Here is a 14,166-nt window from a genome sequence, read left to right on the forward strand (position 1 = left end):
AAAACAGTAGTTCCTGGAAATGTGTTCAACGTGGAAAAATGGTTGTTTGAATTTCAAGGATGAGTGGTAGGTGGAATGGGTTGAAAAATGTGGGTATTGTGGAAGTTTGAAAAAAGGATAATTCATTTGAACGGGGAAAATGTCCCTAAAAACTGGAAATTCTAGGAAAACCGGAAATGTGTTTTTATAACTGTTGAGAAGGAGCACACAATTCCTTAACAGGCAGAATATTTGGAAGTTGGAACGGTTTGAATCAAATGAAAAATGTGGGAAATTGTGCAACTTGGAAAAATGTCCCCATTCATTTCAATGGGAACTTCCTGGAAATTTGGGAAAAGTGGTATTTAAAAAAAAAAAAAGATTAGAAGCATGAATGTCCTGAATGAGCTGAATTGGTTGGTGTGGTGTTGGAATTGTTTAAATCGGTCAATAAAGGTTGAATTAGTAACAGTTTTTTAATTGAAAAATGGTATTATGGAATTTCGGGAAAACCTGGGAATTTTTCAAGTTCTTAAACCGACTTGTTTTTTTTTTGTCCTGACTAGGAGGAATGTTTTGACAGTGAAACGGTTGAAATGGGCCAAAAAAATGTGAAAGGAGTCATCACACTAAAAAAGGTTTTGAAGTAAGGTTAGAAAAAAAGTTCCTGGAAATTTGTTGAACGTGGAAAAATGGTTGTTTGAATTTCCAGGATGAGTGGAAGGTGGAATGGTTTGAAAAATGTGGGTATTGTGGAAGTTTGAAAAATGGATAATTCATTTTGAACGGAGAAAATGTCCCTAAAAACTGGAAATTCTAGGAAATCCGGGAATTTTTTTTTGATAACTGTTGAAAAGGAGCACACGATTCCTTAACAGGCAGAATATTTGGAAGTTGGAATGGTTTGAATCGAATGAAAAATGTGGAAAATTGTGCAACTTGGAAAAATGTCCCATTCATTTCAATGGGAACTTCCTGGAAAATTGGGAAAAGCAGGATTTTTTGGAAAATTATCAGGAGCATGAATGTCCTGAATGAGCTGAATTGGTTGGTGTTGGAATTGTTTAAATCGGTCAATAAATGTTGAAGTAGTAACCGTTTTTTAATTGAAAAATGGTATTACGGAATTTCAGGAAAAGCGGGGAATTTTTCCCACTAAAAACTGGAAATTTTAGGAAATCCGGGATGTTTTTTTAATAACTGTTGAAAAGGAGCACACAATTCCTTAACAGGCAGAATATTTGGAAGTTTCAATCGAATGAAAAATGTGGGAAATTGTGCAACTTGGAAAAATGTCCCATTCATTTCAATGGGAATTTCCTGGAAATTTGAGAAAAGCGGGATTTTTAAAAAAAATGAAAAAACATTTCTGAATGGTTGGTGTTGGAATTTTTCATAACGGTGGAGAAATGTTGAAGAAGTAACATTTTTAATTGAGAAATGGTATTACGGAATTCCTGGAATTTCGGGAAAACCGATAATTGGACCAGTTCATTCCAGTACAGTATATTTACAAAGTAATAATGTAGAGTATTTACCTTGGAATGTGGACTTTTCCAGTGACAACTTCACTGGTTTGGTATTTTAATACATAATGATGACTATATTTAATGTACAACATAAATATAAGATAAGATGTTTAGTTCCTATATTTTATTTGCAGTTTACCTGGCCTACCACTTGGTGGCTGAGTTGCTGTTGTTCCCAAACTCTTCCCTTTTCTTATAATAAAGTTGACTTTGGAATATTTAGGAGCGAGGAAATTTCACGATCCTATGACAGTTCCACGCTGGAAATCACTGAAAGCGGCCCATTCTTTCACAAATGTTTGTAGAAACAGTCTCCATGCCTAAGTGCTTGATTTGATACACCGGGCCAAGTGATTAGGACACCCGATTGTCATCATTTGGACGGGTGGCCAAATACTTTTGGCAATATAGTGTATAATGATGACTTGTCGGACACACCTGGCCTCCACTCTCAGGTCTCCGAGGTAAAAAAAAAAAGAGACTCCGCTGCGTCCCTGCTCCATTATTTACTCCCCCATATTTGTTCTGACAGGCGGCGCACTCCCGGCGCTGATGTGATCGCCACAAAGCTCCCCCGCCGCCCCCCGCCGTGCTCGCTCTTCTGAGGCGGGAGATGGATGGAGGGGCGACGGCGAGGAGGCGGCGGGGGTCGCAACAGGTGGCGGCTTCCATTAAACGTTCAATGATGAAGAGGCGTGGCCCCGTGGAACGCCCGAAGGAGCGGCGGACAGGCTGATTCATGACCCCGCAGGCCAGGGGCTCTCCAAACAGTTTAAGGGGTAAAACATCATCATTTTTTAACCCAAACATCAGTGTCCTCTCTCGTTGAACTCCTGTCACCACCGTTCTTTACACTTCCTGTCTGCCCCTCGGTGGACCAGCCTGGTCCCAACGTTTCACACGGTGCTTCTTTAACGACAAAATGGCAGGAATAAATACATCTAGATGCAAATCAGGCGATATTAAAGTTCTTGTATGGAGATAAACAATATATATCGTTTTGTGTTCTCATATAAAAAGTCACAAAATATATTTTTTAGGAGTGTGAATATTTGTTTTTTGGGGGGTTCTGCAATTCAATTATAAATCGATTATTTTAATTTTTTTTATTTTTATTTTGTATTATTATTTTTTTATTTTTTTTATTAATCCATCCAACAAAATAATGCACAATAATACCATTATAATGCAATTCCAATTCCAAAACCAAACCCGGCCCAGCAACATTCAGAATAGCAACCAACAGCGCAATTGAGAGGACACACAAACATGACACAAAACAATCCAACAACAGTATCAATCGACAACAGTATCAATATTAATAACAATTCCAACACAGCAGTAATTAGAAATATTTCATTGGCATTATCATCACAGCCATCCATCCATCCGTTTTCTACCGCTTGTTCCTTTCGGGGTCGCGTTGGGTCACTGGAACCTATGTCAGCTGCATTCAGGCGGAAGGCGGGGTACACCCCGGACAAGCCGCCACCTCATCGCAGGGCCAACGCAGATAGACAGACAACATTCACACTCACATTCACACTTTGTTTGTGTAAATCATAAATAAAAACAGAATAGAATGATTTGCAAATCCTTTTCAACGTTCTGGGTGTTGTTGATAAAATGGCGTTGGCTTTGCATCACAGCCATTTATAAAAAAAATAAAAAGGATCATCCATCCATTTTCTACCGCTTGTCCCTTTCGGGGTGGGGGGGGGGGGGTGCTGGAGTCTATCTGAGCTGCATATGGGCGGAAGGCGGGGTACACCCCGGACGAGTCGCCACCTCATCGCAGGGCCAACACAGATAGACAGACAATATTCACACTCACATTCACACTTTGTTTGTGTAAATCACAAATAAAAACAGAATAGAATGATTTGCAAATCCTTTTCGACGTTCTGGGTGTTGTTGATAAAATGGCGTTGGCTTTGCATCACAGCCATTTATAAAAAAAAATAAAAAGGATCATCCATCCATCCATCCATTTTCTACCGCTTTTCCCTTTCGGAGTGGCGGGGTGGGGGGGGGTGCTGGAGTCTATCTGAGCTGCATATGGGCAGAAGGCGGGGTACACCCCGGATGAGTCGCCACCTCATCGCAAGGCCAACACAGATAGACAAACAACATTCACACTCACATTCACACTTTGTTTGTGTAAATCACAAATAAAAACAGAATAGAATGATTTGCAAATCCTTTTCGACGTTCTGGGTGCTGTTGATAAAATGGCTTTGGCTTTGCATCACAGCCATTTATTTAAAAAAATAACAAGGATCATAAATCGATTATTTATGCCCTCAGGTGGTCAGGGAGAGCGTTCCACAGACTGGGAGCGGCAAATGATTAATTTTTTCTTTAATAATAATAATAATAGATTTGATTTGTAAAAGCACTTTACATTGAACAAACAACCTCAAAGTGCTACAGTGCATTTAAAAAACAACAATGCTAGAACCACAAATAGCTGCCCACAACAAGTAAAATAAATAGTAAAAAAACAAACTATAACAGCCTAAAAGCTACAACTAGCACACATATATCTAAAAAAAGGCTTTTTTATTTTTATTTTTAAAAGAAGGGTTTTTAAGCCTTTTTTAAAAGCATCCACAGTCTGTGGTGCCCTCAGGTGGTCAGGGAGAGCTTTCCACAGACTGGGAGCGGCAAATAATTAATTTTTTCTCTAATAATAATAGATTTGATTTGTAAAAGCACTTTACATTGAACAAACAACCTCAAAGTGCTATAGTGCATTTAAAAACAACAACGCTAGAACCACAAATAGCTGCCCACAACAAGTAAAATAAATAGTAAAAAACAAAAAACAAAAACTAGAACAGCCTAAAAGCTAGAACTAGCACACATATATCTAAAAAAAGGCTTTTTTATTTTTATTTTTAAAAGAAGGGTTTTTAAGCCTTTTTTAAAAGCATCCACAGTCTGTGGTGCCCTCAGGTGGTCAGGGAGAGCGTTCCACAGACTGGGAGCGGCAAATAATAAATGTTTTCTCTAATAATAATAGATTTGATTTGTAAAAGCACTTTACATTGAACAAACAACCTCAAAGTGCTACAGTGCATTTAAAAAACAACAACGCTAGAACCGCAAATAGCTGCCCCCAACAAGTAAAATAAATAGTTAAAAAAAAACAAAAAAAAAATAGAACAGCCTAAAAGCTAGAACTAGCAGGCTTTATTTTATTTTTTTTAAAGGAAGGGTTTTTAAGCCTTTTTTAAAAGCATCCACAGTCTGTGGTGCCCTCGGGTGGTCAGGGAGAGCGTTCCACAGACTGGGAGCGGCAAATAATTAATTTTTTCTCTAATAATAATAATAATAATAGATTTGATTTGTAAAAGCACTTTACATTGAACAAACAACCTCAAAGTGCTACAGTGCATTTAAAAAACAACAACGCTAGAACCACAAATAGCTGCCCCCAACAAGTAAAATAAATAGTAAAAAAAAAAACTAGAACAGCCTAAAAGCTAGAACTAGCACACATATATCTAAAAAAAGGCTTTTTAAAAAAAATAAAAAAAGAAGGGTTTTTAAGCCTTTTTTAAAAGCATCCACAGTCTGCGGTGCCCTCAGGTGGTCAGGGAGAGCGTTCCACAGACTGGGAGCGGCAAATAATTAATTTTTTCTCTAATAATAATAGATTTGATTTGTAAAAGTACTTTACATTGAACAAACAACCTCAAAGTGCTACAGTATATTTAAAAACAACAACGCTAGAACCACAATTAGCTGCCCACAACAAGTAAAATAAATAGTAAAAAAAACCAAAAAAAAACTAGAACAGCCTAAAAGCTAGAACTAGCACACATATATCTAAAAAAAGCCTTTTTTTTTTTTTTTTTTTTTTTTAAAGGAAGGGTTTTTAAGCCTTTTTTAAAAGCATCCACAGTCTGTGGGGCCCTCAGGTGGTCAGGGAGAGCGTTCCACAGACTGCGAGCGGCAAATAATAAATTTTTTCTCTAATAATAATAATAATAGATTTGATTTGTAAAAGTACTTTACATTGAACAAACAACCTCAAAGTGCTACAGTGCATTTAAAAACAACAACGCTAGAACCACAAATAGCTGCCCCCAACAAGTAAAATAAATAGTAAAAAAACAAACTAGAACAGCCTAAAAGCTAGAACTAGCACACATATATCTAAAAAAAGGCTTTTTAAAAAAAGAAAAAAAAGAAGGGTTTTTAAGCCTTTTTTAAAAGCACCCACAGTCTGTGGTGCCCTCAGGTGGTCAGGGAGAGCGTTCCACAGACTGGGAGCGGCAAATAATAAATGTTTTCTCTAATAATAATAGATTTGATTTGTAAAAGCACTTTACATTGAACAAACAACCTCAAAGTGCTACAGTGCATTTAAAAAACAACAACGCTAGAACCACAAATAGCTGCCCCCAACAAGTAAAATAAATAGTAAAAAAAAACAAAAAAAAATAGAACAGCCTAAAAGCTAGAACTAGCACACATATATCTAAAAAAAGGCTTTTTTTAAAAAATGTTTTAAAGGAAGGGGTTTTAAGCCTTTTTTAAAAGCATCCACAGTCTGTGGTGCCCTCAGGTGGTCAGGGAGAGCGTTCCACAGACTGGGAGCGGCAAATAATTAATTTTTTCTCTAATAATAATAATAATAATAGATTTGATTTGTAAAAGCACTTTACATTGAACAAACAACCTCAAAGTGCTACAGTGCATTTAAAAAACAACAACGCTAGAACCACAAATAGCTGCCCCCAACAAGTAAAATAAATAGTAAAAAAAAAAAAAAAAAAAAAATAGAACAGCCTAAAAGCTAGAACTAGCAGGCTTTTTTTTTTTTTTTTTAAAGGAAGGGTTTTTAAGCCTTTTTTAAAAGCATCCACAGTCTGTGGGGCCCTCAGGTGGTCAGGGAGAGCGTTCCACAGACTGGGAGCGGCAAATAATAAATGTTTTCTCTAATAATAATAGATTTTATTTGTAAAAGCACTTTACATTGAACAAACAACCTCAAAGTGCTACAGTGCATTTAAAAAACAACAACGCTAGAACCACAAATAGCTGCCCCCAACAAGTAAAATAAATAGTAAAAAAAAACAAAAACAAATAGAACAGCCTAAAAGCTAGAACTAGCACACATATATCTAAAAAAAGGCTTTTTTTAAAAAATGTTTTAAAGGAAGGGGTTTTAAGCCTTTTTTAAAAGCATCCACAGTCTGTGGTGCCCTCAGGTGGTCAGGGAGAGCGTTCCACAGACTGGGAGCGGCAAATAATTAATTTTTTCTCTAATAATAATAATAATAATAGATTTGATTTGTAAAAGCACTTTACATTGAACAAACAACCTCAAAGTGCTACAGTGCATTTAAAAACAACAACGCTAGAACCACAATTAGCTGCCCACAACAAGTAAAATAAATAGTAAAAAAACAAACTATAACAGCCTAAAAGCTACAACTAGCACACATATATCTAAAAAAAGGCTTTTTTATTTTTATTTTTAAAAGAAGGGTTTTTAAGCCTTTTTTAAAAGCATCCACAGTCTGCGGTGCCCTCAGGTGGTCAGGGAGAGCGTTCCACAGACTGGGAGCGGCAAATAATTAATTTTTTCTCTAATAATAATAGATTTGATTTGTAAAAGTACTTTACATTGAACAAACAACCTCAAAGTGCTACAGTGCATTTAAAAACAACAACGCTAGAACCACAATTAGCTGCCCACAACAAGTAAAATAAATAGTAAAAAAACAAACTATAACAGCCTAAAAGCTACAACTAGCACACATATATCTAAAAAAAGGCTTTTTTATTTTTATTTTTAAAAGAAGGGTTTTTAAGCCTTTTTTAAAAGCATCCACAGTCTGCGGTGCCCTCAGGTGGTCAGGGAGAGCGTTCCACAGACTGGGAGCGGCAAATAATTAATTTTTTCTCTAATAATAATAGATTTGATTTGTAAAAGTACTTTACATTGAACAAACAACCTCAAAGTGCTACAGTGCATTTAAAAACAACAACGCTAGAACCACAATTAGCTGCCCACAACAAGTAAAATAAATAGTAAAAAAAAACAAAAAAAAAACTAGAACAGCCTAAAAGCTAGAACTAGCACACATATATCTAAAAAAAGGCTTTTTTTTTTTTTTTTTTTTTTTTTAAAGGAAGGGTTTTTAAGCCTTTTTTAAAAGCATCCACAGTCTGTGGGGCCCTCAGGTGGTCAGGGAGAGCGTTCCACAGACTGCGAGCGGCAAATAATAAATTTTTTCTCTAATAATAATAATAATAGATTTGATTTGTAAAAGTACTTTACATTGAACAAACAACCTCAAAGTGCTACAGTGCATTTAAAAACAACAACGCTAGAACCACAAATAGCTGCCCCCAACAAGTAAAATAAATAGTAAAAAAACAAACTAGAACAGCCTAAAAGCTAGAACTAGCACACATATATCTAAAAAAAGGCTTTTTAAAAAAAGAAAAAAAAAGAAGGGTTTTTAAGCCTTTTTTAAAAGCACCCACAGTCTGTGGTGCCCTCAGGTGGTCAGGGAGAGCGTTCCACAGACTGGGAGCGGCAAATAATAAATGTTTTCTCTAATAATAATAGATTTGATTTGTAAAAGCACTTTACATTGAACAAACAACCTCAAAGTGCTACAGTGCATTTAAAAAACAACAACGCTAGAACCACAAATAGCTGCCCCCAACAAGTAAAATAAATAGTAAAAAAAACCAAAAAAAAATAGAACAGCCTAAAAGCTAGAACTAGCACACATATATCTAAAAAAAGGCTTTTTTTAAAAAATGTTTTAAAGGAAGGGGTTTTAAGCCTTTTTTAAAAGCATCCACAGTCTGTGGTGCCCTCAGGTGGTCAGGGAGAGCGTTCCACAGACTGGGAGCGGCAAATAATTAATTTTTTCTCTAATAATAATAATAATAATAGATTGTATATGTAAAAGCACTTTACATTGAACAAACAACCTCAAAGTGCTACAGTGCATTTAAAAAACAACAACGCTAGAACCACAAATAGCTGCCCCCAACAAGTAAAATAAATAGTAAAAAAAAAAAAAAAAAAAAAATAGAACAGCCTAAAAGCTAGAACTAGCAGGCTTTTTTTTTTTTTTTTTTAAAGGAAGGGTTTTTAAGCCTTTTTTAAAAGCATCCACAGTCTGTGGGGCCCTCAGGTGGTCAGGGAGAGCGTTCCACAGACTGGGAGCGGCAAATAATAAATGTTTTCTCTAATAATAATAGATTTTATTTGTAAAAGCACTTTACATTGAACAAACAACCTCAAAGTGCTACAGTGCATTTAAAAAACAACAACGCTAGAACCACAAATAGCTGCCCCCAACAAGTAAAATAAATAGTAAAAAAAAACAAAAAAAAATAGAACAGCCTAAAATCTAGAACTAGCACACATATATCTAAAAAAAGGCTTTTTTTAAAAAATGTTTTAAAGGAAGGGGTTTTAAGCCTTTTTTAAAAGCATCCACAGTCTGTGGTGCCCTCAGGTGGTCAGGGAGAGCGTTCCACAGACTGGGAGCGGCAAATAATTAATTTTTTCTCTAATAATAATAATAATAATAGATTTGATTTGTAAAAGCACTTTACATTGAACAAACAACCTCAAAGTGCTACAGTGCATTTAAAAAACAACAACGCTAGAACCACAAATAGCTGCCCCCAACAAGTAAAATAAATAGTAAAAAAATAAATAAATAAAAAATAGAACAGCCTAAAAGCTAGAACTAGCAGGCTTTTTTTTAAATTTTTTTAAAGGAAGGGTTTTTAAGCCTTTTTTAAAAGCATCCACAGTCTGTGGGGCCCTCAGGTGGTCAGGGAGAGCGTTCCACAGACTGGGAGCGGCAAATAATAAATGTTTTCTCTAATAATAATAGATTTGATTTGTAAAAGCACTTTACATTGAACAAACAACCTCAAAGTGCTACAGTGCATTTAAAAAACAACAACGCTAGAACCACAAATAGCTGCCCCCAACAAGTAAAATAAATAGTAAAAAAAACCAAAAAAAAATAGAACAGCCTAAAAGCTAGAACTAGCACACATATATCTAAAAAAAGGCTTTTTTTAAAAAATGTTTTAAAGGAAGGGGTTTTAAGCCTTTTTTAAAAGCATCCACAGTCTGTGGTGCCCTCAGGTGGTCAGGGAGAGCGTTCTACAGACTGGGAGCGGCAAATAATTAATTTTTTCTCTAATAATAATAGATTTGATTTGTAAAAGCACTTTACATTGAACAAACAACCTCAAAGTGCTACAGTGCATTTAAAAAACAACAACGCTAGAACCACAAATAGCTGCCCCCAACAAGTAAAATAAATAGTAAAAAAAAACAAAAAAAAATAGAACAGCCTAAAAGCTAGAACTAGCACACATATATATCTAAAAAAAGGCTTTTAAAAAAAAATGTTTTAAAGGAAGGGGTTTTAAGCCTTTTTTAAAAGCATCCACAGTCTGTGGTGCCCTCAGGTGGTCAGGGAGAGCGTTCCACAGACTGGGAGCGGCAAATAATTAATTTTTTCTCTAATAATAATAATAATAATAGATTTGATTTGTAAAAGCACTTTACATTGAACAAACAACCTCAAAGTGCTACAGTGCATTTAAAAAACAACAACGCTAGAACCACAAATAGCTGCCCCCAACAAGTAAAATAAATATTAAAAAAAAAAAAAAAAAAAAAATAGAACAGCCTAAAAGCTAGAACAAGCAGGCTTTTTTTTTTTTTTTTTTAAAGGAAGGGTTTTTAAGCCTTTTTTAAAAGCATCCACAGTCTGTGGGGCCCTCAGGTGGTCAGGGAGAGCGTTCCACAGACTGGGAGCGGCAAATAATAAATGTTTTCTCTAATAATAATAGATTTGATTTGTAAAAGCACTTTACATTGAACAAACAACCTCAAAGTGCTACAGTGCATTTAAAAAACAACAACGCTAGAACCACAAATAGCTGCCCCCAACAAGTAAAATAAATAGTAAAAAAAACCAAAAAAAAATAGAACAGCCTAAAAGCTAGAACTAGCACACATATATCTAAAAAAAGGCTTTTTAAAAAAAAATGTTTTAAAGGAAGGGGTTTTAAGCCTTTTTTAAAAGCATCCACAGTCTGTGGTGCCCTCAGGTGGTCAGGGAGAGCGTTCCACAGACTGGGAGCGGCAAATAATTAATTTTTTCTCTAATAATAATAATAATAATAGATTGTATATGTAAAAGCACTTTACATTGAACAAACAACCTCAAAGTGCTACAGTGCATTTAAAAAACAACAACGCTAGAACCACAAATAGCTGCCCCCAACAAGTAAAATAAATAGTAAAAAAAAAATAAAAAAAAAAATAGAACAGCCTAAAAGCTAGAACTAGCAGGCTTTTTTTTTTTTTTTTTTAAAGGAAGGGTTTTTAAGCCTTTTTTAAAAGCATCCACAGTCTGTGGGGCCCTCAGGTGGTCAGGGAGAGCGTTCCACAGACTGGGAGCGGCAAATAATAAATGTTTTCTCTAATAATAATAGATTTGATTTGTAAAAGCACTTTACATTGAACAAACAACCTCAAAGTGCTACAGTGCATTTAAAAAACAACAACGCTAGAACCACAAATAGCTGCCCCCAACAAGTAAAATAAATAGTAAAAAAAAACAAAAAAAAATAGAACAGCCTAAAAGCTAGAACTAGCACACATATATCTAAAAAAAGGCTTTTTTAAAAAAATGTTTTAAAGGAAGGGGTTTTAAGCCTTTTTTAAAAGCATCCACAGTCTGTGGTGCCCTCAGGTGGTCAGGGAGAGCGTTCCACAGACTGGGAGCGGCAAATAATTAATTTTTTCTCTAATAATAATAATAATAATAGATTTGATTTGTAAAAGCACTTTACATTGAACAAACAACCTCAAAGTGCTACAGTGCATTTAAAAAACAACAACGCTAGAACCACAAATAGCTGCCCCCAACAAGTAAAATAAATAGTAAAAAAATAAATAAATAAAAAATAGAACAGCCTAAAAGCTAGAACTAGCAGGCTTTTTTTTTTAATTTTTTTAAAGGAAGGGTTTTTAAGCCTTTTTTAAAAGCATCCACAGTCTGTGGGGCCCTCAGGTGGTCAGGGAGAGCGTTCCACAGACTGGGAGCGGCAAATAATAAATGTTTTCTCTAATAATAATAGATTTGATTTGTAAAAGCACTTTACATTGAACAAACAACCTCAAAGTGCTACAGTGCATTTAAAAAACAACAACGCTAGAACCACAAATAGCTGCCCCCAACAAGTAAAATAAATCGTAAAAAAAACCAAAAAAAAATAGAACAGCCTAAAAGCTAGAACTAGCACACATATATCTAAAAAAAGGCTTTTTAAAAAAAATGTTTTAAAGGAAGGGGTTTTAAGCCTTTTTTAAAAGCATCCACAGTCTGTGGTGCCCTCAGGTGGTCAGGGAGAGCGTTCCACAGACTGGGAGCGGCAAATAATTAATTTTTTCTCTAATAATAATAATAATAATAGATTTGATTTGTAAAAGCACTTTACATTGAACAAACAACCTCAAAGTGCTACAGTGCATTTAAAAAACAACAACGCTAGAACCACAAATAGCTGCCCCCAACAAGTAAAATAAATAGTAAAAAAAAAAAAAAAAAAAAAAATAGAACAGCCTAAAAGCTAGAACAAGCAGGCTTTTTTTTTTTTTTTTTTAAAGGAAGGGTTTTTAAGCCTTTTTTAAAAGCATCCACAGTCTGTGGGGCCCTCAGGTGGTCAGGGAGAGCGTTCCACAGACTGGGAGCGGCAAATAATAAATGTTTTCTCTAATAATAATAGATTTGATTTGTAAAAGCACTTTACATTGAACAAACAACCTCAAAGTGCTACAGTGCATTTAAAAAACAACAACGCTAGAACCACAAATAGCTGCCCCCAAAAAGTAAAATAAATAGTAAAAAAAAACAACAAAAAAACTAGAACAGCATAAAAGCTAGAACTAGCACACATATATCTAAAAAAAGGCTTTTTTTTTTAAAAAAGAACAAGGGTTTTTAAGCCTTTTTTAAAAGCATCCACAGTCTGTGGGGCCCTCAGGTGGTCAGGGAGAGCGTTCCACAGACTGGGAGTGGCAAATAATAAATGTTTTCTCTAATAATAATAGATTTTATTTGTAAAAGCACTTTACATTGAACAAACAACCTCAAAGTGCTACAGTGCATTTAAAAAACAACAACGCTAGAACCGCAAATAGCTGCCCCCAACAAGTAAAATAAATAGTAAAAAAACACAGAAAAAAAACTACAACAGCCTAAAAGCTAGAACTAGCACATATATATCTAAAAAAAGGCTTTTTTTTAAAAAAAAAAAAAGAAGAAGGGTTTTTAAGCCTTTTTAAAAAGCATCCACAGTCTGTGGGGCCCTCAGGTGGTCAGGGAGAGCGTTCCACAGACTGGGAGCGGCAAATAATTATTTTTTTCTCTAATAATAATAGATTTGATTTGTAAAAGCACTTTACATTGAACAAACAACCTCAAAGTGCTATAGTGCATTTAAAAACAACAACGCTAGAACCACAATTAGCTGCCCACAACAAGTAAAATAAATAGTAAAAAAAACACAAAAAAACTAGAACAGCCTAAAAGCTAGAACTAGCATACATACATCTAAAAAAAAAGGCTTTTTTTAAATAAAAAAAAAGAAGAAGGGTTTTTAAGCCTTTTTTAAAAGCATCCACAGTCTGTGGGGCCCTCAGGTGGTCAGGGAGAGCGTTCCACAGACTGGGAGCGGCAAATAATTAATTTTTTCTCTAATAATAATAATAATAATAGATTTGATTTGTAAAAGCACTTTACATTGAACAAACAACCTCAAAGTGCTACAGTGCATTTAAAAAACAACAACGCTAGAACCACAAATAGCTGCCCCCAACAAGTAAAATAAATAGTAAAAAAAAACAACTATAACAGCCTAAAAGCTAGAACTAGCACACATATATCTAAAAAAAAAAGGCTTTTTAAAAAAAGGGAAAAAAAGAAGGGTTTTTAAGCCTTTTTTAAAAGCACCCACAGTCTGTGGTGCCCTCAGGTGGTCAGGGAGAGCGTTCCACAGCCTGGGAGCGGCAAATAATACATGTTTTCTCTAATAATAATAGATTTGATTTGTAAAAGCACTTTACATTGAACAAACAACCTCAAAGTGCTACAGTGCATTTAAAAAACAACAACGCTAGAACCACAAATAGCTGCCCCCAACAAGTAAAATAAATAGTAAAAAAAAAAAACTAGAACAGCCTAAAAGCTAGAACTAGCACACATACATCTAAAAAAAGGCTTTTTTATTTTTATTTTTAAAAGAAGGGTTTTTAAGCCTTTTTTAAAAGCATCCACAGTCTGTGGTGCCCTCAGGTGGTCAGGGAGAGCGTTCCACAGACTGGGAGCGGCGGAGCAGAAAGCTTTGTCCTCGGAGGTTGGAGGAGGTTAGCCTGTCCGGAGCGGAGGTGTCGTGTGGAGGATTTGGGGGTGAGCAGTTCTTTGAGGTTGAGGGGGGCATTTCCATGGAGGCACTGGTGGCTTTGTAAGCACCAGTGGATATTAACCCGGGCAAAAACAAATTGTGTGATAACTTATATACAATTATTCTGACAGCAACGACGCTAACGAGCGAGGCGTCGTTAAAAAACAAAAAACAA

The sequence above is a fragment of the Entelurus aequoreus genome, linkage group LG28, assembly GCF_033978785.1.
Source record: "Entelurus aequoreus isolate RoL-2023_Sb linkage group LG28, RoL_Eaeq_v1.1, whole genome shotgun sequence".
In the NCBI taxonomy this organism is placed as follows: Eukaryota; Metazoa; Chordata; class Actinopteri; order Syngnathiformes; family Syngnathidae; genus Entelurus; species Entelurus aequoreus.